Source organism: Myodes glareolus, chromosome 7 (genome assembly GCF_982192425.1).
Source record: "Myodes glareolus chromosome 7, mMyoGla1.1, whole genome shotgun sequence".
In the NCBI taxonomy this organism is placed as follows: Eukaryota; Metazoa; Chordata; class Mammalia; order Rodentia; family Cricetidae; genus Myodes; species Myodes glareolus.
The window spans coordinates 78,746,218-78,748,649 of record NC_142032.1 but is presented as its reverse complement, the minus strand read 5'-3'; positions in this window follow the sequence as shown (position 1 = coordinate 78,748,649).

The following is a 2,432-nucleotide window of genomic DNA, read 5'->3' as shown; positions in this document are numbered from 1 at the left end:
GTTCTCCTTTATCACATAGACACACACACACACACACACACACACACCACACGGAGGCCTCCCAGCAGTCTATGCAAAGCAGCTGGCATGCAGTCTGAGGAATCATGGGGCAAGGTTCCAGCAGTTAGTTTAAGGGGGTGACTTGGGCATGGCGTGGGGCTGCAGCTGTTCTATCCCTCACCCTCCAGCCCTGGCTGCCACAGCTTGTGCCCAGGTGTGCCTGCTCAGGGGAGGGAGCCGGTCACCTTTCTCCAGTCTGCACTGGCTTTAGTGGGGGCCTGTCTCCACAGGCAGGGGTCCTCCTCTGTTTCTTGCCTTTAGGCAGAGTGCTGAATATGTCGGACGCCTCTTCGCACACAGAGGACATGATGCTGCTACGTGTTGCTGAAAGTAACATGGTGTTGCAGGCCCCACGTTAGGCAGAGGAGTGGTGCGGTAGAAATCTGCAGGCCAGTGGGCAAACTTTATAGTCTGTATTTTGAACATGGTGCTCGGAAGAAAAGACCAGACAGGTAGGTCAGTGAGGGAAGCCCTGAAAAGCCCGTGTTTGAGATGAGCCCATGGCATCTGCAAAAATCCAGGAAGACCTCAACATGCTGGACAGCAGGCAGCTTATGTCCAAAGTTTGAGGCACAAGGATCTGGTGTGGTCACAGCAGCAGAGATCAGGTTCCTGGCATGATGGGGGCCCGTGTGCCCTTGGATACTGAGTGTACCTAGTTCTGCCTGCTGAGAGGTGGTCCAGGAGAAGCCAACCTCAGTCTTTCACATCTCAGCACAATGTTTTTAAAGGTCTCACGGGGAGGGAGGGGGGCTCAGACTAGCCTCTGACACATCACTCATTCTCCTGAGGGCTGGGATTACAGGTGTGCGCCATGACACGGCTCCCCAGAGTGATCTTACCACACCCCTAGGCAGGAGTTGAGAGGAAATGGAGCCTCCCAAGGTATACCTCCTGTGGGGTCCCTCCCACTTGGCAGAAGCAGAAGTCAGGTTCTTATTTGCATCCTGGAGGGAAATGACTCCCACAGGAATAAACTGACTGTCCCAGGGAATTGTTACCAGCCCACCCTTGGAACTTCCTCTGTAAAGTACCTCTTAAAAACTCCGTCTGGGCCTGATGCGTGAATGTTTTAATCCCAGCAGTTGGGAGCCAGAGAGTTTGAGGCTAGTCCAGGCTTTGTAATGAGTCCATATCTCAAAACAGCCTCTTGGTCTGGCACTTGACCTTCAAGCTCTGGTCTCTGAGTTAGCCCAGGGTAGGCCACTCTGTCCCTCTTCCCCATATACTGCCTGGGTGGCGCTCCTCGTTTGCAGATCCAGGAAGCTGCTAAGACCTATGTGGCAGTGCGGACTCCACTAACACCCTCTTCTCGTCTCTTGGGTGCCCACTGATAACCTAGGTGCCAGAGTAGAAGGTATGGGCTTTAGGCATTGGATTCACTGCCTCCTGCCTGCAGTCATTTAACAGGGTGCCAGCCTGTGCCCTCCTGGTTCCCATACCCAGCTAGCTAAGACCTACCTACTGTGAGTTCCAACCGTCGCTAGGCCTGGTTCTTCATAGTGTTATCCAATCATTTATCAGGCAGCTTCTCCCTGATGGACAATTGTTAAATTTTCTCAGACCATGAGCGCAAATCAGAATTTTACTTCAAACTTTCAGCAAGAGGATCAGGATACACAGAGAAATGTTCGTGCTAGTTACATTTCTCGACTGACGAGCCCCAGAGACGCAGTCTACAGAAAGAGAGGCCTGTTTTGGTGTACGGTTCAGGGTGTTCAGTCCACGGGAAGGCATGGTGGCCACAGGGGCTCTGTCTGCAGTGGGGCTTGTACACACCTCAATGGCAGGAACTGGAGGTGGTTGTCACCTTTGAGGCTCACCGGTGGCCCCTTTCTCCTAGAAAGGCCCCAGCATCAAGAGGGCGCCACCAGCTGGGGACCAAGTGTTCAAACACACAAGTCTGTGGGAGAACATTTTACATCCATAATAGTGGGACTTGGACTCAAACTCCATCTGAAGAAGGGACTTTGTAAACAAGTGACTGTGTCCAGCAGCTGCACCCCCACAGACCTGTGTGCGGAGGTGAAAACTGAGGCTGCCGCTTCTGTACTCTCACTCGATACCACACACCAGTGACTTGTAAGAAAAGAGGCTTATTTTCAGTTCACAGTTCTGAAGTCAAGAGTGGAATCTAGAAACGCTCTCCTTTGATGATGAAGGCCTCAGGTGATTCAGAGCATCCCATAGGAGAGCACAGAAGTGTGTGTGTGCGTGTGCGTGTGCGTGTGTGATGTGAGCATGTGTCTGCTTTCTGTGTACAGCAGTTTGTGATTCAGCCAGGGCCTACTCTAATGAGTTTACCTAACCCTGATCGCCTACCAAACACTCCTCTAAATACCGCAGTGAGTAATTTCCTCCTCTTAATCTGT